Below are 24,020 nucleotides of genomic sequence, written 5' to 3' on the forward strand. Positions count from 1 at the left end.
GGGGCTTCGGGGAGCCGTGGGGGAAAGCGCGGAAGGCACGAGGGGGATTCGGGCTGCTGGGAGCGCGGCTGGAAGGGATCGGGCGGGCGTGAGGGGGTCTGGGAGCGTCCGAGGGGGCGGCCGTGGGGCGGGCGAGGAGCTTGCGGGAGAAGGCGGCAGCAGGAGCGGCTAGGGGCGGGCGGCCGGGCGGAAGTGTGGGAGTTTCTCTTTTTTTTTCTTTTTTTTTTTTTTTTTTTTTTTTTTCTTCCTCCGAGGGTTTTTCACTACCTACTTTGGTGCGATCTCGGGCAGGCGGTGCTGATTGGCTCGGGCTGCTGCGGCAGGAGCCCAGCGCTATCCGCCGGCGCCCGCGGAGCCCGGAGCCCGGCGCTGCTTCATCCCGGCGGCCGAAACAACGAGCGGGTTGTCCTCGGGACAAAGGCGGCCCTGAGAAAACGCTGCTGCTCGCATAAGCTGCTGTTCCGTGTTCACGGCAGCCTTGCTCGCTCTGACGAAAGTATTCATTCCTTAATGTTTCTGGCCAGCGAGGCTCGGGGTGCTTGTAACCAGAGTACAAAGGCATCTGCTGATGTTACAAAATGTATAAAAGTTAGGTTTTTATCACCGAATCCTGACTGCAGTGGTGTTCCCGGCTTGAATCGATAAACAAAAAGCCCCCAGCATCAAAAGCTTATTTGTTGAGTCTGTGCCTCCCTGTAAGCAGGCAACAAAAACAAGACTCGATGGTGGCATTTTCAGGGCTGGGCTATGAGGCAGCAATACTTCATTACAACTATCATGAAGCTTCACTATTAAAGGTGTGAGCAATACTTACACACCTTAAAATTTTCATCCATATTGCTGTTCTAGTTAAAGGGGCTTAATTTTTATTTGATTTTTCCCCTCTTTGCAGCCTACCCCAGTAGATGCTCTTTGTAAATGGTGTTAGGCCTGTTCACATGAGACAGAAGTTGCTGAAAGACCCCATGCTGAAGATGGGTGTAATGAAAAAGCCATCCAATTTCATTAGGCTGTTGGGTGAGTTACTCTGGCCAGGGGTTCTTTTTTTGCAAAAGCTGTTGCATCAGATTTTTAATGAAACTAGCAAAAGACCTACCAGCACGACTCAGACTTTAGTTGGCCTGAGTGGATAGTTCTTCCCTAGGCCCTTTTCTGATACATTTAATCAAGGGATGCTTAAATTTGACCCCAAATCTTGACTTTGGAAGTATTAACAAGAAATGAATAGGGACATGTTTAATTTTTTTTTTCCCCCTTTTGAAAAGTAGTTTTGAAACAAGTCAGATTAAGTGCCTGTGTAGTAGGGAGAGCTTCAGTCCTGTGAGTGAGTTTCTCTGGACAACTTCTGATCCTGACTCCCTGCTGTGATTGTGGCTTGGACAGGAAATCAAGGCAGTGGTGGTCAGTGCCATGTGGCAGTGCCACAGCAGACCTCCATCTCTGGTGGCACATAGCAGAAACCTGGGGCAGCTGTGCTTTCTAGTCGTAATTGATGTGGGTAATTTGTTACTATTCCAGGCTTGCTCTTCATAGATGGGTTTCGCTCTGACAGAGGGGTACAGAAGTGAGACATCCTGGGGAGGAGATGATGTAAGGCCATGAGAACAGGGCTGGGGCTATTTCATGTTGTGTACTTATAAGGGCAAATGAGGTGGAACTGGCCTCTTGGCTCAGTCTGTTCCAAGAGGTGGTTTTGGAAACATTGCAGTAGGTTGAGAAGGTATCTAACTGGAAATTCAGCGGGGACAAGAACTCCTTCACCAGCGAAGTAAGAGAAATATCTCGCTTTTTCCTGCCTCATGAGAAAGATGTGCTTGCTCTGGGAAGGGCACTCACTCACCAACAACCACAGCGGCTTTTTGAAATGTTTCATTCCCCAAAAGACAAAGCAGCATAGCCCAGTGAGGCTAAACACAGCGGACGTGGTGCTTTGAGGCAGGAACTGTGCACCAAAATACATAGACAAGTGTGTGGTTACGGTGGTACCAGCCTGCCATAGCACAGGGCTCCACAGACCCTGCACTGCTCTTCCACCACGGGCACTGGGAGCTCCAGCCCTGCCCCAGAGCTGCCTGCTGGGGATTAGCACTGTGTATGGCATGGCTTGGGAACCCCTGCTGCATGTCAGTCCTGTGCTGCTGGTTGTGTAGGGAAACCGGGCCTGCTCTTCCAGCCCTGTGCTGCTCCCTGACCTGACAGCCCTCTCCTCCCGTGCCTGTCACCTTAAGCATCACCCCAACCCTTTGGGGTGCTGGAGTTCCCTCAGCCCAGGCTTGCAGCAGGGTCCTGTCGAAGCTGTTCTGTAGCTCTTGCCTTGGTGCCTGAACCCAGGGGGAGCTCCCTGGTTTGGGGAGGGCAGGAGGAAGTTTTGTTTCTATTTCTGAGTTCCCTTTCTATCAATGCCAGCTTTTGGATGGGACAAGGGCCTGGGCAGAGGTGAGGAAGTTATTGCCACTGTGACACCAACGCCCCTGGCTTAGTGTGCTGCGCACCTTGTTACAGCTGTTCTGGTGTATGGTGAGCAAGGCTAAAGCCTCCTTGGGGTGAGACCCCTTTATCCCCAGCCTCTCAGTGCAGTGAGAGGTTGTCACAATGACAGACATGAATGCTGTGAATTGCATTGTGGAGAGGAAGGGGTTTTTTACTAGCTCTTCTGCTTTTCAATACTGAACCAGCTTTGCCCTTTTTTTCCCTAGTGCTAGTGCTATAAATAAGCTAGGCTGGAAGCTCAAGCTGTATGTTTGGATGAACCATCATGAAAGGTGAATCCCCCTCCCTCTCTTAAGGCAAATGGTATTTGCAATCAGCCTGAAACTCCCCCTCCCCACACCCCGCCTCCCAAAAAATCCATCCCACAGCCAGGGGGGGACCCTGAAAAATTCCAGCAATCATGTAGCTTGTGGTGACCACTTCGGCTCCAGTCAGAAACATCAGTGTGAACTGCAGCTGGCAAATGTCTGCCCGGTGAAGGATTGCTGCTTCCAGCGTGGTCAATATAAAAAGTCACCCGTGGACTCAGTTTTTGAATGAGACCCGACATCAACAAAAAACTGAGATCAATACATCCACTTTGCTGACTTTCTAGCTTTGGAGATGGTGACTACTTGCTTACTTTATATGCCTCAGCTATTTGAACTCCCCCTCCCGTCCTCCAAGCTACTGACTCATTTCCTCCTCTAAAACCTTCCTTTTTTAGCCTTTCGCTCTGAAGTATTTGGTGTCTGTTTTGAGCTGCGTGCTCCATGCCTTACTTAGGCAAACTCCTACATCACAGCCCTGCAAGCCATGCTTTTGTACCATGGAAATCGTTTGTTTTCCCTGATAGTTTCAGTCCTGAGGGGCAGCCTTGGCTACTGACTGTGCTCGTCGGCAAATTGCTGCTTTGCTGTTGGAAATTGGGGAGGCAGACAATCGGCAAGGCAGCTGGTGAGCTGAGGCTGCCGCTGCTTATGGTAATTGCTGTTGTCTCCCTCTTAGCCCCGCTTCCCCCATCTGCCTGCATCCACCTGCCGTCTTTTCATCCACTTTTGCCCTGATCTCGCAGTTGGAGCGGGGATCACAGATGCTCCTCTTTGGCTGAACGACCACCGAGCACCCAGACTCTGACTCTCTGTGCTGTCTGATGCAGCAAAGGAACAGGCAGTGCCCCTTGTGCAAGGTCTGGCACGGTGGTGACCCAGAGCTTTGGTCGTGGGTGATGGATGCTGCTGTAACAACACTAGCTGAGTGTGCCTGAAATACAGTGCCTTTTTCTCAGGGCTTATGGAATATTGGCTCTGTGGTCTTGGCGTCGCAAGGATCAGCAAAGATAATTTTAGACAGGAACAGAAAGTCTCTGTAAACCTTACAGTCATAGCTATTTCACTGGCAGAAAAAAGCCCTACGAGGAGCCCATGGCTGTGCATTGCTGAAGCATTCTGCTTAGTAGGTGCACTGGAGTAAAAATTTAAAGGGTAATTTGGGGACAGGAGACTCTAAGGGCGATTTCTGGGAACTGTTGTGATGCTCCATCCCTTTTCTGAGGAGGTGGTGCAGGAGACAGGATGCAGGAACCAAGAACCTGATGTTTGGTCCAAAGCCCTCTCATAGCCTATGGCGTGAGTCTGGGCAAGCTGCTTTCCCCCGTTAGGTTAGGTTCCTGTTTTTGAAGCACTGACATTGTTTCTGCTTTTTCTGTATTGCAATTTGAGATTTAGTGTGTTACAGTACGGGTAGAATCAGAGCTAGATGCTGCTTATCAGTACTTGCTATTTTTACAGTAATGAAAAGGCTGTTCCTAAATTGCTACAGATGAATGCCAGAACTTGTATTCCCTTTAATTTGCTATCAGCTTCCACAATTGCTGCAGGTTGCAATCCTTCTAATTTCCGCATGGTAAAAACTGCAGGCTATGAACAACCGGACTAAAATTTGACCCTGCCTGCTGCTGTAAAACTGGGTGAGTTTTATCAGCCTCATCAGAATTGGTCTGGACTGAGTGGGATGGGGAAGGTAGCTCCATGCTTCATTACCCCTGGGGCATCTTCTCCACTAGAAAGACAAAGGAGGAAATAACACAAGAAGGTAGCTCAGGAGTGGAACCGCTTCATGTCAATTTAAATAAGCAAGAATGTCATCAAGCTACTCTCCTACCTGGCTTTTTTTTTTTTTTCCCCTTTGATTTTGTTGCCACTAAAACCTGTCTGAAATACTTTTTATGGTGAGAATGAAATGCCTCTTGCTCCAGAATTAGCTTAAGGGCTGGCCACTGCTCAACTCTCGCTTAAATACTGAGAACAGGCAATGTACAAAACTTACAATGATGTGTTTTCCCTGCATACACGGGAATTGGACCTTAAATCCCTGTCAGTCTGAGAAGGGAGGCTCGTGTTAAATACAGAGGCCTTGAACCAGTGGGTAAAGCTTTAAGCAACATCTCTGCCTGCATTACTCGAATGCTTTGCAGCAGAAAATTCTCTGTGATTGTGCTCCAGAGCTTTTGCCGTGAGACAGGGCTGTGTGTGCAACCCCTTTTATAGAGGGGGAGGGCTGAGCCCAGAGAGGCTGCACGGCTCTCACAGTCTCGGGCAGGAAATTTGTGGTGTGATGAATTCTTCTGTGCCTTTACCGGGTAACACCCGACCCTTCGGGCCATCTCTGCTCTGCGCATGTAAGATGATAGTGCTGCTACACTGAATGCGGCACGACTGCAGGGATTTCTTGGAGAATAAGCATTTGTGGCTTATGTGGGCTTTGTTCCAGGTGTGGAGGTGGTTGCTGCTGATGCCATTAGTAATTGCTATCTGCAATGCCATTAATAATTATTTTATTTCCTGACTTAGTGAACCCCCACTCCTCAAACTCTGTAACCCAGACAGAAGGTTGTTGTAGCAGTTTAGTTTTCTTACAACACGGTTTGTACTCAGCAGCATCAGAATAACAAAACCTTTTGGAGGTGTGTTGTTCCTGCAGGATGGCCCCTTGTTTTGGCTTGGGAACTGCAGGCCTGTCTGAGTTTGTCAGGGCTGTGGCCACTTATTGAACCTGTCTGGGTTTGGCTCTCTGGAACAGCGGGGCTTGGCTCTTGTCGAAATTGGGAGTTCATTTTAAGGAGGGCTTCCGAGGGTAAGATTAGATGGGAGGTGAATTAGCCCTACCCCATGTATAGGGCAAGGTGATGTACAGGCATAGACTGGAAAATCCCCACCCCTAATCTGCTTATTGTCTAACCATAAGAAATGCATGGGGTAATGAAAAAGGAAGCAATGAGATGTATTAGTCAGCATGATGGATGTTGATCAACAGCAGCCTTTTAACTGTGGAGGACTTGCTAGAGGGTAGTGAAAACATCAGCCTTATAACTGTGGAGGATTTGCTAGAGGGTAGTGAAAGGCCCTTCAAAACTGACAAAAGATAATTATGAAGCATTGAATATGATTTCTGGGGAATGTTCTGAGAATTTACTGGAGGCCTGAGTTGCAGAGGTGGGTATGGAGAGGTAAGCACTCATTTCCAAAGCACAGCCATGGCTGCTGTGACACTGGAGAGAAGCCACAGCACTGGCAGTGCCTGTGGAGCACAACTGGGATGGGCTGCAGGACAAATCTGCCCACAGTCTGGGACTGGATGGATCTGAGAGCTATGGGAGCTGGCTGTGCCAGCAGTGTTTTATAGGTGGTGCTGGGGAGAGCAAGCAAATCAGTTTTTTTGCCTTCCAATACATGAGGTAGTCTCAAAAAGGGCTTTGCTTTCCTGGTGAACCTGAGCCTCACGCATGGATGGACAACACTCCTACCACTACTGCCACTTAGGCTGTGCTAGGTGAGGTGGGGGAGTAGGAGGACATTGCAGAGAGACAAAATGGGAAGAAGAGGGTCTTGCTGTGTTTCCTGCAAGCGTGCTGTGGATTGGGAGTCTCTGAGAGTTCCCTTTACCTCTCCTATCTGTGTTGTGGGCCTGCAGGATGCGGTCTTTCTGCACAGATTATGAATGGAGTCAAGAGTGGCTCGATAGCTGTATCTCTGCTCTAGCTGTATTTATAGCTCTGGGTTGACAGCAGGGTCATGGTGAGCTATATATACCTGCTGTGGTTGCTCTTGTCCGGGGAAGTGGCTGTGGGGAAGTCTCCACTGAAAAACAGGGTAGTGTGAATAGAGCATTCCTTTCCCACCACCCTCTTTAGATCTGTTCTGTGTGCCTCAATCTGTACTGGTGGCCTGTGCTTGGTGTGCTGGCTCTCTTCTGGCACACAGAGTGGAGGAAGGCTGGCTGCTGTGGGGGGATGGATCAGCTGGGTGAGCCTGTGTATTCCCAGTCTTCAGCCAAGCAATGGTCTCCTTCTGAGCCTTTGCACTGCCTGAGTTGCACAGCTCAGATCTCTCCAAGGGTGGCCACCCAACAAGCTGCATGTGGGTGGTGGCAAGGAGCAGGGTTACAGCTGCATTTCTGAAGGGGGCCCGGAGGCACAGGTTGCCAGTCGATGGTGTATGGGCTGAATCTGGCCAGCCAGAGGAACTTCTTCCCTGTGCAAGCTACCCTGTCATCCTTCCCTAGGGCTCTGACACTTCTGCTGGTTCCGAAAGACTTGAATGTTACCAAAACACAGCTCCTGGACAGTGCTTCCCCTGTCAGATTGCCCATCACAGAAGTCTTTCTCCCATCGTGTGATGCTTTGCTCTTGCTGTGTTCAAAAAGGTACTCCTGACCTTCCCTCCAGCTCCATCGGCTTCCAGGCAGGTGTCTGATTTCCACTCCTCTCCCGGATCCCGACTGTCTCAGTCCCAGATTCAGCGTCAGCCCCACCCCGGCTCAGGGTGGAAGTGGCCCTGCAGCTGGGAGATGTTCCGCTGCGGAGTCGGGGTCCTGGGGCAGGGCGAGGCTGTCTCTTCCCTTCTCCCAGCAGTTTGAGGGCAGTGCCCATGGGACGCAGTGGAGGGGAGCGGAGGGCTGTTGTCCCAGACCAGCTGCCTGCTGGTGACTGAAGGCACGGCACCATCTGGTGGCATGAAAGGAATTTGTCTGTACGTCTGTCAGAGAGTACTCCTGACTTTCTCAGCCAGATGCAAACTAGCAGTTTCCAACTATTTTTTGTCTCCTTTTTATTTTCCCCTGTTTTTCCCCCTCCCCCTCTTCTGAAGCCTCTGTGGCTTTGCCCACCTGTCTGCTGTTCTTGTCTCTCCCCAGCTGCTGTGACTATTTCTTATAGAGAGGCTTAAGCTGACAAACTTGTCCAGCTCTGGGTCATTCCTGAAGCATGGTGCAATTTCTCCGTCTGGGGAGAAGGATTAGAGAGCTGCAGAGGGCATTGCCCAAGGGCAGGCTCTGCTACAGCCCGAGATGTGACAGCTCTGCTCCCTTTAGAGCTGTCCTGGGTTGGATCAGAGGTCTGTCTAGTCTGGTGTCCTCTTCCTGGCAGGAGATACCTGAGGAGGATAGACAAAGGCAGTCAGCTGGCAGCAGGAGATCATCTAGATGGTCTGCCAACCTCCCACCTGCAGGCAGGAATGGCCTGAGTTTGGCATTGTGCCTCTACTTTTAATAACTTTCTGTGGATTTCATCCCTTCTGGTTTTGACTCATCTCCATCTGAATCCGTGAAGATTCCTGGCATTTGCTACACCTTCTGGAGGTGCAGTTGGGCAGGAGACCTCTGCCCTGGGCTGGGCGTTTAAAGCGCTGTCCACGGTTGCATGAGCATCGTTCATCTGCTCATGGGGCTGCAGGGCAGAGCACATTCCAGAAAGGCTTGGTGACATGTCTCTGTTGTCTCTCTTTTCCAGATCCCTTGGAGGGACTGGATATGCCAGGAGTGTCCAGATTGTGGGTCTGCTGATCTTCAGGCAGAGAGGAGTGGTGGGACCCAGCTCAGAACCAGATGTCAAGGTGGGCCTTAAGGAGTAAACCTCGTATGTGAACTGTCTGTGTGAGGTGGAGTGGTTTGGTTCCTCCAGATCCCCTGGGGTCCCTAACTATTTAAGGGCTGCTGGGCACTTGATCTGTTGCCTAAGAAGGCAGTGCTAAAAATCAGGCAGGAAAAAGTGGAGGCCTCTTGTTTTGTGAAAATCATGGCAGTCCAAGCTCTTTTCCCCCCAAATTCCCTTGGGTTGTGGCTGGGTCTTGCTTCTGTTTTGGGGTGTTATGAAAGCTGGATGGGTGACAGTAATCTGGTTGCTGTTGATTTTGTCATTAACCCAACACAGGTACTTCCTGGCCTGTGAATGTGTGTCCCAGCACAGTGTGCATGCCTGGGCTGGAGAAAGGGATGCAGGGTTGTGAGGAGGAGCTGGGAGTTGTGCTGGGTTCTGAAGCAGGCACACCTGCACCAGACACCATCGTGTTCAGTGTTCAGGGGTGACTGGTCTCAGTGCCCTGGGAGAGGGCGGCACAGGACTGTGTTCCTGTTATCCTGAGACTTCCATATGAGCAGGGGCCAGTGAGAGTCCATCTTTGCAAATTCACGTTTTGCCACCAGGGAGCTCCCATTCCTCATACCAGGCCTATGGTGAGAAAACAGAGGCCAACGTGGCGAAAAAAATCCCTGAGTCTCCACCGGATCCCAGCTCTTGGAGTAAGGGCCGGACTCTGTGGTGACTGCCCTGCCTTTAAAACAATATTATTTTAGTGCTTGGGGGAGTTTTTCCCTTTCATTGCAGGTTTCTTAGGAATGGGAGAACATGGAGGCTGGAAATATTGAGGCTGGCTAATGAGAGAAAACACAGTGAGCAGGTGGAAATGTGGTGACAGCAATGCATTTCTCCTCACTCTGGTGGTTTTGGACAGAGCAGAGCTGGAGAGGGTCCGCCTGCAGCCATACCCTTGCTGCTAGTTGACCTACAGAGAAGAATGTGGCACCTGTGCTTCTAGAAAGAGTGTTGGCACATGCAGTAGGTTTAGTTTGGTACTAATTTGAGTTTTTAATCACCAGTGATAGGACGTTTTCTGTTTGATTACAGGGTTGAAGCATTTACTCCCCCAGACAATGTAATTCTGACCTTTTCCCTCTACTCTCCTGCCTTCCAATGCCTAGTTTCTTTCCTGCTCTTACCTGGCACTTTCACAAACACATATTTCAACCTCCCACATTCCTACTTTGCTGAGCACCCACGTCTTTCACACTTCGAGGAAAAGATAATTGATATAGTTGAAATACAATTGGTATAATTGAATAATGACAAATTAATTAATAATTGGTGAAAAAATAGTAGTCAGAACACTACAGTGAGTTTGGAAAAATGACTGAGCTCCCTTTTTGGGGGCTGGTGTGATTGATGTGAGGTCATCTATGGCAGAGTAATGTGTTCTCTGTGTTCCTGCTAGCTGTATTAGTATAAGATCACAGCAAGGGACATCAGAGTTTGGAATCAGAAAAGTATTTCCAAGGATGAGGATAACAAAGCAGTGGACCAAATTACTTGGGCAAGAAATTAATGTCCTTTTTTGGAGGTTCTTAAAAAGCAGCATAAAAAATGGTGTAATTCCTGTCCCTGTCCTCAGACAGTCTGTCAAAGGACATGTTTGGCAAAGGTTTCTGTAGCACACCGACAGAAGGGTGGAAGGACATCTCTAGAGACCTGGCAAGTCTCCTCATTTTAGGCCTAGAATCTTTCCTGTCATGGATCCACAAAGGTTGTGTGCAGTATCTGTTGGAAGCTGAGTCACATCATGCCAGGGAAGAGAAGGAAGTCCTTTAAAATCCAGGTAGTTCCCAGGAGAGCAATTTTCTCCAGGAAACCCAGGACACAGGTCTGGCACTTTTCAGTCCAATGTGACTTCCTTCTGACTCTGGTTGGAGTTTGCTGTCCAGGGGAGACAAGGGGAAATGTTTCAAGTTAGGGTGAGTTTAGGGACATATGTTGGAAGACTAGCATATGCTGGCATGCACCTGTGTGGGAATATCCACTGGCAAAAAAAGCCAGAGCTCTTCTAGAGTGGGAGAACTTGCTTCATCATTTATTTACATGCTTCAACACTTGTATTTTGATGAGGCTTAGATATTTAATGTATCTTCCAGAACAAACACAGCAGAGGGCTCTTCTAAACTGTTGATGAAATCATTGAAGGGGCTTTGCGTCTACTTGTGATTTTCCACTTCTTTGAGTTTCTTTTGAGATGTGAACCTAAAATCTGGCACTCATGGGCACCATGTGCCTTTGTGGTGGTCTTGGGAGCACTGCTTCTCCATAAAACGATGTCTTCATCCCATCCAAGCACAGATGTTTGTTTGTCTATGACAGGTATAGTATCAATGATATTGACTTGTTGAGCCATCCAAGTCATGCTTTAATGGAAATTCTTTAAGGAAGTCACAAATAGTTCATTGCCAATACACTGGTTCAGCAAAAACTGCAGTAAAACCTTTGGAATAGAGATTGAATGACAGAAATAAGTGAATTACGTGTGGAGGGGAAATGAAAAGCATTTTTTATGGCATATTGCAGTGGTTACTAAGCCTTATGGCTTTGTCAGCAGTCTCAGGATGTTGTAGGGGTTTTTTTCCTTAAAAGCTGCTGGAAGAAAGATATTGCATAAGAAACTCCATTTTCTAATTGAAAAAAAAAATTCTAACCCTCATGGTTCCTTAGAAAAACATGAAAACATGAGCTGAATGTTCCAGATAGGATGTTGAAATCATAACCAAACAGAATGGAAAACTTGGTTCATAGCTTTATACTCCAGACAGCAAACAAACAGCCTTAGATTGGCTTAGAAATCCTGCAGTTTGGAAATGTATCAATGTCTGACTTTTGGGACCTGAGTGCAGGCGTGAGGGCATATGTGATTTTGGAATCAGGGTTTAGTCTCTTTTTTTGTTAACAATATTGACTTTTATAAAAAGTAAATACTTCTGTAAAACAGAAGATATATTTTTTAATATTTCTCTGATGAGAACACTTCTTTTTCCAAACTTTCTTTAGTATTGCTTGTGTCCTATTTTGTCTCTTGTTTTGTTCCTCAACTAATTTTGTTCTGTTCTGAGTTGAGTATTTAATCCTGAACCTTTTTTGGTTCATTCTTCTTTCCTTGTGGACTTTAACGTTTCTGTCTGGAGATTTATATTTGGTTAGGTTTTGATGTTGACCTCAGATTTGGTGTTTTCTTCCATCCCTCATTTTGGTTTTGTCACCCCGTTCTTTGCTTTCCAGCTTTGTTTTGAGCAGGTGCTGTAAAATCCCACCTTGGGTTGTGGGTGATGTTCCACCTGGATGTTGCCTTTTACCAGCTGAGCACGGGATGTTTCCAGGTGGCTCAGTGCAGCCACCCAAAGTCACATTTGAACTCATCTTCTTGTGACTGGGAAAGCTGTTGCCTTATTTCATTTTCCCAGAGGAGATGACTGAATTTTTGGTGAAAGACATGCACAATGCAAGAATTCCCAGAGAGGGAATTACAGTTCTCCAAGCAGAACTGGCCCTGAGAGTCTGTAGTGGTAAACTTTGTGGCTTCACTTCTGCTTAAGCAGTTGGGTGGTGTGAAAGAGGTTGGAGGATGAAAAACATTCTCTCTGTCCCCCACTGTGTTTAGACCTGGATCATCCATTGCTTAGGATATACAAAGTACTATCCCTAGTGTGATTTTTTTTTTCCAGATGTTTTTTGTTACTTTGTTAAGGTAAGAGTAAGATCTGCAGCTCTGGGCATCATATACATGAGATAGAAATGTCTTAACCATAGACAGACTTGCTAGATCTTACTCATCAGAGTCCTTGTCTTCAGAACCCAAGTGTTTGTATCTATCATCCTGTAGTTTATCCTGTAGTAGACCCCTGGCTGTCCAAGGCTTCAAGGCCATATGGATAATTAGCAGTCAAGCTCTTACATTCTATCTAATTCAGGCTTTTCCCAGTATTACTGACCTCATATGGCCCTGTTTGTGCTGGATGCAAGGCAAGGGCCAAACCATACATTAAACAATGTATGTCAGGCTGCCAGAAGGTTGGGGCAGGGGTAGCTTTACTCCCCTTTTAAACCAACATTCCTTTGAGCCATACATCAGGTCATGCCTCAAAACACTTATCTGTGTTTGCCAGCCATTAATAGGTGGTGAGCACACACATTTCAGAGGAAGTTGTTGGGTGGTATACAGCGATTAGAAGGGCTTGAGCATGCAAAGAGAGAGACAGGCAGTTAGAGATGGCATGGCCAGGTCTATAAATATCTGTAGCATTTGCTGGTCTCCAGAGCAACTGGAGGCAACAAGGCCTTTTCAAAACATTATTTTTCTGAGTTGCTACTTAAAATTCCTAAGTGAGGACTTTGTAGAAAGCATCACCTTAGAATAGGGCTGGTGGTACTCAGAATTCTTGCTGGAGCAAGTAGAAGGTGGAGGTTTGGAAGAAAAGGAGACTACCTTTGCATGCATCCTGAGATGTGTGTGAATTCAATGACTGAAATGGAGGGAGCCCAGTAGGAACACAGGAACAGCGCTGAACTCTTGTCCAGATACGTCAGGCCAGATGGGAAGGAAGCTCTGAGAAGATGGCTTACTAGCTTTTATGTCTCCTGGTAGCCCCCAGTGCACACATATTTTTGGAGGTGTATCTCTGAAGCAACCAGAAAAGTCGAAAAGATACTCCCCAGATAAAGTAGAAATGTGGGTCCTGTGTTCCCTAGTTTTCCAACAGGTGTCAAGGACAGGTTTGGAAAACACCTGCCTTGGCACAGTTGCAGACAGGACCGTGGCTGTGGGGATTTGCAGGTGATGTGACCTCACCTGTGACCCCAGAGGCCTTTACAGAATCTGGCATCTCCCTGCACTACTTCCCCTTCTGTGCCTGGTTCGTCCTGACTCCTCTGCACTTGACTTTGGGGATGTTGTGTTGCAAAGATACCTCACCAGAGAACATTTCTGTGCTTCCTCACAGCCATGCCCCAAGTCAGGGTGTGGCTGGTTGCCATGTTTCCTGGTTTTTGTTGATTGCTGCAGAGCCACTGCTTCCTTCTAGCCTTGTCTGGCACCACAATCTTCACTGTGGGCTTGCACTCCACATAAACAAAAGGTCTCCCTGGGACTGTCTGTGGGGAGGCTTGCTCAACCTGACCCAGGTGAAGGGGTGCACTGAGTCTGGCTGAGCCACAGGGCTATCCTACTGTAAGTGGCCACTTGCAGCATCCAGGAGGGTTGCCTAACTGCTAGGGAGGGCAAGAAGAGAAAGAAGGCAATTTCCTGGCCATTCTGTGAATTTTAGAGGAAATACCTAGGATTTTGGGTGTGGATACAAATATGCTGCTAGCAAGAATTTTTCTTGCTTCTTTTCAGTCCTGTGAGAGACTTTTCTCTCTCATGGAAGATATTAGCAGAGTTCTATAAACTATGAACACCTGTGACCTTGCAGAGCTTTGTTTATGGTACAGTAGAAAAATATTTTGACAATGGATGTTTTAGGATTTTAGCCAATCACCCCAGGGGGTGGCTGATCCTTTGACCAATTAGACTATGAAGAAACAAGTCTATAAAAGAGTTTGTAAAATAATCAAATAAATCAATCTTGCTGCACAATTCCTGCCTTTTGGATCTGTCTTCTCCTCCCTACCACTGTGGGACACTGTGATATTTGGGAAAGCAGAATGACAGACTTCTATTCAGTGTAACACTCTGGACAGTGGAGTTCCAAGGAGTGCTCCATTGTCATGCAGTTAGAGGACTGAACTGGGAGGTTGGCCAGCGTTTTCATGGCTTGGGAAAGAGAGGGAAAGGAGGCACTCGCCAGCTTGTGTGGAGTATGTGTACCTGGCCCTGCTAATGATTGGTTGAGAACCCTATGTAAATAATTTAATTTCTTTCTTCCCAGCCTGGGACTCCTCTGTGAGTCTGAGACCAACTGTTGGTTTACTACTGCTTGGTTTTGTTCTTTCCAGAATCTCTAATCTCAGCTTTTTGGTGACTGCATGACTCCTACAGTGGCAGGACATTTTCACAATTGAAATCCAAGTGTGGCCTTCACAACAGAGGATGGCTTGTTGAGGGGACTGGTTGGGCTATGCTCTTGAGTATGGATGACTGGGTTTTGGAGAAATAGCTTTCATGTGGGGTCAGGGTCAGAGAGGACTGCAGAGGCCTCTGTCTTCAGTGGGATCTCCCTTCTGCCACAGGCTTCAACTCCCACAGCACTGAGTCACACATGGTGACTGAGTTGGTTAGGCCCAGGCAAAGAGGGGAGAACAGCATGGGATCAGAGCTGGAGGCATCTCTAGACCCTGCATGATCCCCAGGCTAGAGTCAGAAAGGGAGCAAAACAGGGACAGCTTACAGGTCCCCCATGATTCTTTGGCTGCTCTCTCAGCCTCCTCTGTTTTTTGCAGGATTCCCTGCAAACCTCAGCTTCTGCTTCATGCAGAGGGCTGTGCTTCCCCTGGTTTTGCTTCCCTCACAGTGAGAATCCTGGTGCTCTTTCTTCCCCAAACCCTCTGCTTGGGAATGTCCAGTTACACAGGCATTGTGTCTTAAGGAGACTGATTCACTGACCACCCACATGATTCCACCCGCCCTTGGCTGATGCTCCCTCACACACTTGGCTATAGAAACCTCCTTAGAAGGGCCCCAGTGTTGCTCATGATGAAGCAGATGGGGTTTCTAAGTTGTCTCTTTAAGGACTTGCAGAAGCAGGTGTTGGAGTCCCTGGGTTTCAGGCGGTGAGGTACCATGTAGATGTTTTCTGCATTTTTTCGGCAATGATCTCTACCGTGGTAAGAGGTCTGCAACCTTCTTTTTATCTTCTAAAGCATTCATAATAGGAAAGGTAAGGCTGTTTTAGTTTCTCTTGTGGTTCTGGAAACTGGGGCCCTGCCTTTCTCTGGCAGTGAGGAGAGGGTGGCCTGGTTTTCACCTGAATTAAAACACCCCTTAACCTTTTACAAGGCTGTGTCAGCAAATGAGTGAATTACAACCAAACTTGAGACTGTTGAGGTGACCTTGAAATACTGGACCCTTTTACAGCCAAAATCCTTCGAGGTGGGGGGAAGAGAGCCTGCATTCCTGACATTATTAAAGTGGATATTTTTAATTACATGTGAGGTTGGATTACTGCATGCATGGAGCGAGTCCTTGATGTTGATCAATCAGAAGTACATGAAATACACCTTTTAGTTTATTAACAATGATCTCCTGGAGGGACTCTCCCCCTGTGGCTGAAACAAAATACGCTGAGGAAAGAAATAAATAAATAATAATACTATTAAATGAGAGGTATTATGGCATATTTTCAATCTCTCACTCCTGATTCTGGGCCTTGAGTCAAATCTCGTTCAATGTATTCAGCTATGTTGTGTTCTTGGGCAATAACCTTGCTTGTACTGCTTTACAAGCCATCAGTTGTACTAGAAGTTCAATTAATGGTCATATTGACAGCTCCCGAAATTCACAGTTCACTTCTCCAGGAAGGATCTGATCTTCAAGAAAAATGCAGAAAGACCCTACAGGACAGATCCTCACTCACCATAAGCTGACTTCATTCCTGTGAACTCCAAATGATTTCTGGGATTGTGGTGTGTAAGCACTGAACTCCTTGTTGGTGTCTGCAAATGCACCAGCATAGGAGGAGGAAGGAACTCTTCCCACTTTGAGTTTCAACTCACTGTATAGCAGGAACAGCAAGATACAGGCACGAGGGGCAAGGAGCAGAAATAATGGATTTAATGCACTGCCGTCCTGTCCACTGCTTTAGTTTCTCATCCAAGCAAAGTTTTATCCTGGAATTTGAAGGAAAAAGACAAGGTGTCTTTGTGAGGAGTTTAGATGAGTATTTGAGGGGAGAATTAATTTTTTTCTTGGGAAGCCAACAAAGGGTTCAGGAGACATGTCCTCATCGTTCAAAGTTAGGGATGGTTAAGGTATTACTCCTGCTTCTGCTGTTTGCATCAAGAAAGCATTACCCCACCTGAGAGAATGGCATTACGTGGCTGCCTGTGTGTTTTCAAGCCCAGAACTGAAGTGCTGGGCTGTAAACCCTCCAGGCTTCTTCCTTTGTACCAACTCGGCACAGTGAGGCTCTTGCTTTGCTCAGCACAGCAGGACTTGTGGGTGGATAATGCTGCTTGATGCTGAAGTGGCTGTGATGTCCTTGTAATGACTGCCTCAAGGCATGCCCAGCTGCTCTCGATTTTCCCAGTGAAGTGCAGCCATGGTAATCAGGTCTTTTTGTTGTTGAGTGATTTCCTACGATATAAAAAACTGATCAGCTGGAGTCCTGAAGTTCAACAGCCAGTATCCAAGTGCCCTATGGAATATTTCAACCTGACACCAAATGATTCAGAATAACTGGAAAAAAAATAGCAAGTGTCAATGTGGTTATTTAATTCCACACCCAGCTGCCTAATTTTATTCTGTCCTCTCTGATTTTGGAGGTCCCCTGCACTAGAAAAGAGGAAGGGTTGAATGCATAATGTCAGTGCATTCTCCAGATGAGATTGCCTACCAAATCAGAAAGTAACACTCGAACAGCTGAGTGGCATTTGGGCTTTTAAAAATGTCTCAAGGATACAGGAGCACACGTAATTTTTATTCCCCTTCCTGCTCTCACTCAGGTAGTGTTTTGTTTATTGGATAGGTGTCTGTGTGTGGATGGTTCTATTAGTTTACTTTCAGTCTAGTACGAAACCTACTTTGCATAAGTATCTCTACACACTACATGTTGCTGCTGGGCTGGTGCAGTGATGTATCATCACAGCCTTATGGATTTTGTTTCCCCTCAGATATCTCACAATCATTTGCAGGGGTTTTTTCAGGTTCCAGCCCCTGGGACTCATGTGAACATATGCAAACTTTGCTATTCATTATACTACATTATGATCTCACTGCCAGTTTGACAGAGGAAAACTGGGAAATTTAACCTTGATTTATGATTGATGTATTTTAAAAAGGAGTCAAAAAGCAGATTAAAAAAGCATTTAGAGTGTATTGGGTTAGAGATATTTCAAAGGTAATCTCCTACCTGTAGGGAGCGTGATTATTTTTCAGTATCTGAGGTTTGCTTTCTCATTAGTGGGTGACGACAAAAGCCCTTGTTCCTCCTGCAGGCCCCGTTTCTGTCTGAGAGCCGTGCAGAGATTAGAGCTCTGCAGGCTGTGCTTTGCAGCCCTGCAGGAACCAGCCAAAGGCTGTTATCTTTAGACAAATGCAGATAGCAGCCCTGGAGGGGAGGCACTCAGATAATGTGTGAGGGGCTGCCACAGTGGAGAATTTTCTGGGAAGTTCAACCAGTCTCTGGAAGTGTGTTCAGAGAATAGCCCTGTGTACACGTTAGGAATTGCAAAGGGAGAGCAGGTGCCAAAGGCCGTGGAGTCTTCCTCACTGGAGATACTCAAGAACAGTCTGGACACACTCCATGTGCTCTGGATGACCTTGCTTGAGCAGGGAGGTTGGACCAGATGACCCGCTGGTTCCTTCCAAGCTGACCCATCCTGGGATTCTGAACTGTTGTCCACCAACACCATAGCAACTGTGGCTGAGCTCTTAAGAATGAAACATCTGATCCATGCAGCTATTCCTACAGGAGCTGGACACAACTCCCCAGTAAACTGCAATGACACTAAAGCTTCCTTGTCTTTGCCCTGTTGCCATGTTCATCAAAGCCTAATTATTAGCCAGCTGGGAATCTGAGAAGGAATTTTATTTTTTCAATATTCACAATTTTATTTTTTCCTCCTCATGTTTACACATTTTAATTATTCCTGCTCAAATGAATCCAGTGCATTAAATCTGTTTTTTACAGATGTGTGTTACGTAGATTGCTGGGAGAATGTTGTGCAAGTCTTAATGAGCAGCTCCATTGGTAAGTGTTGCCCTCCTAGGTGGTGAGACACATTTTTTGCTATTCCCTCCACCCTCTTAAGATTCTTTTTTAAGGCTTGTGCTGGTGACATTTTATAGCTCTGTGTCATCCACTGTATTAGGTGCTGTGATCTGGCTCTCTGTCTCTGCTTGGATGACAGATACTTTTGAACTGAAGCAAACTGACTGCAGCCACTGGATATGAAGCAGTCATCTCACTCACAAATAACCACTTCTTTGAGTAAAAGCACTGCTCTGAAAGTGAGTCTTCACTTGTGCACTTGAGCTTCCTGAAACTATAAATGTGGGCTGCAGCATGGCCTGTAGATTAACTGTGTGTTAATTAAATAATGATCATTGATGCAGTAATCTTATTTATGTGTGACAATACAAACTCTTCTGAAAGGCCCCTTCATGTTTTGGATTGGGCTGGTCTTTTTGCGGGATGTGCGTGCATAGAGCAGCGAGTGATCAACTGGCAGGATGAATTTTGAGGTTATTCACAATTTCACTTCCTCCTTGAGGGAAACATTTTAGTGGCCAATATCCCAGTTTGTGTGGTACGGGTGACTGGTTTTGTTTGCAAGCTACCTTGACAATTCCTCTCTTGCAATCATTAAACACAATAGGTGCTCCTGCCCCTTCCCATGCTTCAAATCCAACAAGCACAATGTAGAAAAGAGCTTAAGTGCTTCCTAATGAGAAGCAGTGAGGAATCCTGCTGGCAAGTCAGCCCCTTGAGAACAGGCTGTTCTCTGCACTCAGATGTTTTATAGATCCAAGTTTCGCTTCCCCATTCCCTGCAATAAAGCCTTAACCAGGCAGAGTTTTGTGCTCTGAAATGCTGGGCAGACAGGAACTGTAACCACTTCAACACTTAGAACAGAGGTTGTACCTCTGGTTGTATATGGGGACTGTGAAAATATCCAGGCTGTGTACCACTGATTTGTCTTCCAATGAGAAATCTTTTATTTGAGAGCACAACAGTTGTCTCTTAAAAACAAAACAACAAAGCCAAACAAACAATCAAACACACCTCCCCAACCCCAGAATGAAAAAAACCAAAGCAGTTGTGTCTGTCTGTGCAGTGCCATGCAATCCAAAGCAGTCTGGTACCTGGCTTGGCTCTGCTGGGATCATAGCAGAGGAGCTGACTTGAGCCAAATGAAAACTTGAGGTCCTGGATGGCCTTTTAATTGTGTGTTCTTGCAAGGATTAGGGATTTGTCATCTTGCTCTTGAAAAAGGGCCTTCATCATAAATATGTGTAGTTAAAGCATGATACCATGCTTAGTGAACACTCAAATTTGTGCTATGTCCTGAAGCCCTTGGACTTTGAAGTATTGAAGTTACTCTACAAGCTGTTGCTGAGGGAGGAGAGAAATAATTTGATTTATGGAGAGAACAAGAGTGGTGTAACTGTGAACCAGCTCCTGGGGAGCTTGGGGGAACTCTGCATGGACAGAGTTCCTACTGCAGAGGAAGTGCTTTCTCCCCTAGGCTTCCAGGGATCTGCAAAGCCTCAGAGCTCTACTCTTTGTATCCCAGTCTAGTATCCCAGCAGGCTGCTGGAGGGCCACTTTCAGCACAGCACACAAACATACGCTTCGTTTTAGGCTTCTCCTTAGTCATGTGAAGTCACTGGTAGTCCTCAGAAGCTAAGCTTAAACATGCACTTTGTGCTTGAGATTGGATTTGAGACCAAGGACAGAACTCATTTTCTTGTCAACTCTGAACCAAACAATTCCTGAGGATGAAAAAAGCATCTACTAAGAACTAATGAATACAACTCTCATTGGAGTGGGCTGGTCTTTTTGTGGGATGTGCATGCGTAGAGCAGCGAGTGAGCAACTGGCAGGGTGAATTTGGAGGTTATTCACAATTTCACTTCTTTCTTGAGGGAAAAATCTTAGTGGCCAAGTATCCCAGTTTGTGTGGTATGGGTGACTGGTTTTGTTTGCAAGCTACCTTGACAATTCAAAGCAAAGCTATTTCTCCTGCAGGCTGAGGCAAACAAATACATAAGATGAAGAATACAGAGGAAAAGAGAATGGCCAAATTATTTTTAGTAAATACAAGGTAATGTAGTTGTCAAAGGCACAGATTGCAGAAAATCTCTGGTGATAATTTTGAATATATGCTATTGCTGTGCTGGTATTTGTATTTCTCTCAGAGTAAAAAAAGGATGCTGCTGCAGAGGGATTTTTTGCTAAAACCCCCAGTGCACCAGTACTTCACTTAAACCAGCACCCACTATCAGTACCGTGGCTTCACTGTTTCAGTTGCACAATCTGACCATAACTGATTGCAGGCAGTTATTTGAAATGCAGCTTTTCCTGCTGCCAATTACTTTGTTTACTGCTTGTGTGTAAACAATAATGCCTCCCCTCACGGGCATAAAGGCAGATTAACAGCAGTAATTACTAAACAGATGTCTGCAAGTGAATACCCATTTCTTGGAGATTATATTCTGCACTGGCATACGGGAAAGGGATTCTAAGCAGGTACTGCTGTCATCCCACAAGTGATGTGAGCAGCGTGGGGCTCAGCAGAGGGCTGTCTGGGTCCTGAATCACTGTTTGCAGGGTGATAATCATTGACCTACTTGAGGTCAGTGCTGAGAGATGTTTGGCATTTAATTTGTAAAAGTGACCACCACTGACTGAACAGCCCTCGGTGCTACCCGGATGTGGTTTTTGTCAATTGTTTTTTTCAGTTCCCAAAAAATCTAAGGCTGTGCTTTCAAAAGAACTCCACACCTAGACTGAGAGCCTGTGTTTCCCAGTAGCTCTTTTCCCACGGAATCGCCTGAAAGGTGCAATCAGCACTAAGTGCTAAGTGCTAAGCTTATTTAGGCAGTCTTTGAACTTGAGAGGGGGTTCTTTACTAATCCGGTTGTACTGCCAGGACTGAAATGTGTTCAGAGCAGCCATTTGGTGCCCTTGAAGCCTCTCCTGGCATATACTGTTTTTCAGCTAACAACCACCTTGCAGCCTATCCAGAAAAGCCACTACTGGCTTTTGGCTTGTGGCAAGAGTTTGCCAGTATGTGAGGGCCTGTGTACCTGCAGAAGAGATGTGGCTGTGTCCTGGTTCATTGGGCACTTTCAAATCAGCTGTCTGGATTTCAGAGGCCACCCTTTTGAGGCTGAGAGACAAGACAGAGACCTGATTTTCTTTGTGTGGACAAGTCATGGCACTGCCTCCATTCCTCTCCTGAAAAAGAACGCCTCTGCATGCCAGAGCAGGGAGTGGTGATCATGAGTCTCAAAGGAAGGCAGAGACTGTTTCTCCAGCATCACTGAATAAGCTGATATGGGGTGGGTTCGTTTCTGTAAGCAGAGGACACTCTTCTGCTGCAGTGAAATAGGTTTGCCTTTGGTATTGAATCACTCTCAGACCCATCTCATAAACTGCTGACTGTCTTGCTCAAGAGGCCTTTTTTTGATGAGCCCCTGGGACTCATGTGAACATATGCAAACTTTGCTATTCATTATACTACATTATGATCTCACTGCCAGTTTGACAGAGGAAAACTGGGAAATTTAACCTTGATTTATGATTGATGTATTTTAAAAAGGAGTCAAAAAGGAGATTAAAAAAGCATTTAGAGTGTATTGGGTTAGAGATATTTCAAAGGTAATCTCCTACCTGTAGGGAGCGTGATTATTTTTCAGTATCTGAGGTTTGCTTTCTCATTAGTGGGTGACGACAAAAGCCCTTGTTCCTCCTGCAGGCCCCGTTTCTGTCTGAGAGCCGTGCAGAGATTAGAGCTCTGCAGGCTGTGCTTTGCAGCCCTGCAGGAACCAGCCAAAGGCTGTTATCTTTAGACAAATGCAGATAGCAGCCCTGGAGGGGAGGCACTCAGATAATGTGTGAGGGGCTGCCACAGTGGAGAATTTTCTGGGAAGTTCAACCAATCTCTGGAAGTGTGTTCAGAGAATAGCCCTGTGTACACGTTAGGAATTGCAAAGTGGAGAAATCTCCACATTTAAAGATACTCTTTTCCTTAAGAACACAAGCCCCTGAGTTAATTTTTGTGCCATGGAAAGTACCCCGGGGACATGGCCCACAGAAACACTACCCAGTAGGATGTGGGCCATCCTACTTCCATCTGCCATTTCTGTTGTCCATGTCTTTATGGGCTTGATCCCACAAACCTTACCAAAGAATTCAATGGGGCATTTTATCTTTCAGTCCCACAGACACAGAGCTGTCCATATAACTGTCCAGCTGGACAGTGGCCTGGCTGACTGTACTTCACAGGATCTCTGTGTCCATACAGGTGGCAAGAAGCTTTGGCTAAAGGCTACAGAACATTTATTTAAAGGATTTTCTGCACATATGCACATATTGTAATGGCTAGAGTTGTAAAAGTGAAACTTTCATGTTTGACAACTATATTTTTGAATGGTGAAAGAGAGATGAGGGATGTCAAGAGGAAGGGCAAGGAATGTAGCAGTTATCTGGAGAAATTAGTAAGCCTGGTATCATAAAAATCTCAGCAGTCCTGAGTGAAACTGAAACACAGACAAAAAGGCAGATGAAAATATGTTGGATATTGCTCCAATGGTGTTGAACCAACCACAAAAGAAGATGCTAACCCTCTATTTTTCTAGTTATGCTGATAGCACACAGTATTATAACCTCTTGCAATATTATCATTAGTCTCCTGCTGCTTGGTAGATTCTTTAATTACTAGATTCTTTGGCCATCTGCTTATTCAGGAATTTCTGTTTTATATTTTTAGAAAAGCACCTCCGATAGAGCAAGATAGTTGCACCCCTGCACCCTTCAGAAACAAATGGGCAAAATGGAATTTTATTTAATGAACCAGGTGCTCTTTATTCATCAACTGTAGAACACAATTTTTTTGCCAAGCCTTTTTTTCTCCTCATAATTTCTTTAAGTCCTGATTTTGTGGGGTTTGGACTGGCAATAGTCAACAAATGCAGCTTGTTTCTGTTTGGGTGTCTGCAGGTGATTTTGGTGGTGTTCATCCAGGGGCTTTGAGCAGCCAGGTCTAGTGGAAGGTGTCCCTGTCCATGGCAGGGGGGTTGGAATGAAATGATCTTCAAGGTCCCTTTTAGCCCAAGCCATTCTATGATTATTTCTCTTGCTATAAGAACGACCCCAATGTCCTGTCAGTGTTGATAGCTCAGCTTGTTGCCAGCTGCAGGGATTTTTCCATGCTGGAAAATGCTGGCATGCAGGCAGCCATTCCAGTCAGCAGACAAGCCCTTTCCATTATAAGGCAAGCTGTGGATATTCAGGTGCAAAACCTCCTCCTCTCTCAGCCTAACAACTCCATGAGGCTTTAAATCTCACCGGAGCTGGCTCCTCGTGCTATATTAACTCCTGTCTTTCCAAACTTAGGGTTCCTGATGGGACGAGGGAGATAATGTTGGTGTTTATGGGAGCAGACGGGAAGCGAAGCCACCCGTTTGGGAAGCCGCCTCTGCCCCTCGAAGCGTAGGTGAGACAACACCAGCGCTGCGGAGGCAGAGGTAGGAAATTACTCAAGGTGTTTTGTGCTGGGAACAACACCGGTAGCTTAAAATGCTCTGTGGCTTTTATTTTCCCTCTGCAGTAGACGGAAATAAGCACAAGAATAACCCAGGAGGAGACAGAGTCTGGAAAAAGCCTCCAACCTCCCGCGCCCGTGCGGGAAACCATCCTCCTCCCTCACTTTGTCCCCCCGCGCCCCGGACCCTGTGGAAGCCCTCGGGCAACGCCGCCGGGGCCGGAGGCTCCCGGCCGGGGCGGGGCGGGCCGGGGCT

At 46.5% G+C, this 24,020-nt stretch overlaps 1 long non-coding RNA gene across 2 annotated transcripts; it reads left to right on the forward strand.

Moving 5' to 3' along the window:
• The first annotated feature begins 195 nt into the window (after window positions 1–195).
• Window positions 196–23,989, forward strand: LOC138107172 (uncharacterized). 2 transcript variants are annotated; one of them, XR_011149281.1, is made up of 4 exons: window positions 196–797; window positions 893–1,017; window positions 23,617–23,747; window positions 23,831–23,989. It is a non-coding gene; the product is annotated as an uncharacterized lncRNA (long non-coding RNA). The 2 variants fall into 2 exon arrangements; XR_011149280.1 differs by lacking the exons at window positions 196–797; window positions 893–1,017 and adding an exon at window positions 8,242–8,360.
• The last annotated feature ends 31 nt before the right edge of the window (window positions 23,990–24,020 follow it).

This window comes from Aphelocoma coerulescens, chromosome 3 (genome assembly GCF_041296385.1).
Source record: "Aphelocoma coerulescens isolate FSJ_1873_10779 chromosome 3, UR_Acoe_1.0, whole genome shotgun sequence".
Taxonomy (NCBI): Eukaryota; Metazoa; Chordata; class Aves; order Passeriformes; family Corvidae; genus Aphelocoma; species Aphelocoma coerulescens.